This window comes from Rhipicephalus microplus, chromosome 7, assembly GCF_043290135.1.
Source record: "Rhipicephalus microplus isolate Deutch F79 chromosome 7, USDA_Rmic, whole genome shotgun sequence".
Lineage (NCBI taxonomy): Eukaryota > Metazoa > Arthropoda > Arachnida > Ixodida > Ixodidae > Rhipicephalus > Rhipicephalus microplus.
In genome coordinates, this window is record NC_134706.1 from 138,016,640 (window position 1) to 138,018,422 (window position 1,783).

Consider the following 1,783-nt stretch of genomic DNA (forward strand, 5'->3'; position numbering starts at 1 on the left):
ATAATGTATTTGCAAAAGGTCTCGAAGCATTAGGTGATACTGTAGAAACAACAGTGCTTGACATATATCACTTTTTCAAAAATTCAGCCGTACAAAGTGCTACGCTGAAGGAAACACAGAGATTCCTAGGCTTGCCTGAAAATGTCCTTCTGCAGCACGTGAGCTCGCGATGGCTGACGCTGAGTTCAGCTTTGGATCGATTTATCCAGCAACATGAAGCTGTCAAGGAAACAGTTCTGGGTGCCCAACAAAAAAGTCGAGCGGGTGGCAATATTTATAGGCGTCTGAAGGAAAATATAATGAAAAAGGATCTACTTCCCAAAACACTCTTTCTTCGAAATGTCGCAGATGTGTTTGTTGAGTTCTTGACGTTATTTCAACGACGGGAGCCACTCCTCCATATATTGTATGAAGAAATGGTGAAGCTTGTGAAAAGAATTCCGGGACGTTTCCTACTGATCGGTGCATACAGGGACTTCACAGGAGTGGAACTTCAATCCCTTAATGTAGAGTGCTCTGCGAATTGAAAACAGGTAGTTGAAATTGGTGGAGACACTGAAAATTCCATTAATTCTTTCACGCCTGAAGAGAAGAAGATGTTTAGAATAGGTGCACGTAGCTTTTACATTCATGTTGCGAAGTATCTGCTTTCAAGGCTGCCCTTTGGAAATCAGGTGCTTAAATATCTCAAGAGCATTCATCCAAGTGCTGTCAAGAGGAGAGCGCCATTGTGGCACTCAGGAATTTGGCACAACAAGTGCCAGAAGTGGTACCACCGCAGGAAGTGTCTGCTCTGATGGACGAACTAACGCTCCTCTCCACAGAAGAGTTTTCCTCTAATCCACACGAGCGTCTCAACGATGCGTGGGAACACATATTCAGCCTCTTGTCAAAAGACGGTGGTCCCAAGTACCCCTGAACAGTGAAATTTGTTAAAGCTATGCTGTCGCTTGCGCATGGCAATGCTGACGTTGAAAGGGGATTTAGTGAAAATCGCCGTCTTCTCCATGAGCGAAGTAACCTTTCAACTGCAAGTGTAAATGGATTGCGTGCTACTAAATCATTTTGTAGCCGGTATGGCCAAGATGCCTCAGCCGTTCCTCTAAAGCCTGATATGATCAAAGCGGTAAAGGGCTCATTTAACAAGTACCAGGAACGTGTGTCTGCAGAATGTGAACCCTCAGCCAAGAAAGCCAAGCTTCACCAAGACTCCGTAGGAAGCAAAGTGGATGAGCAGCGAAGTATACAGATGGATATCGATTCTGCTAAGAAGATGCTAGCCAATGCAGAACTGCTTATTGCAAAAGGGATGAAGGCTAAGAAGTTTGATGATATTGAAAGTGGACAAGCATTGCTCAAGGAGGGTCAGGCAAAACTTGCTAGCAGTCTTAGCAAGCTTGAAGATTTAAAGAAAAAGAAAAGCTGTGCACGCCTATAGGACTAGTCTCAGTTATGAGGTTTGCATGTGAATGTCACTGTGATGTTTACTTCTTTTTTAGAGCTGAAGTACTCTGTTTAAAGACTTATGTGAGAGCTTTTCTGTGATAGTATTGCATTGTAATAACTGTAAAATGATACCTGATAGTGCAAAAATGGCAGGCATTCTGCAAATGTTGTGTGTTCAGTAAATGTGTTCATATTTTAGTTGGAAAATTTGTTAAGTGCAATATATGATCAAGAATAAATGCAGTTATTTTTAAAATAAAATTTATTTGTCATGTTCCATGCACATATCCGTACCTACCTGCTGCGGTGAGACTGCTCTAAACAGTAGTTAGCTTGC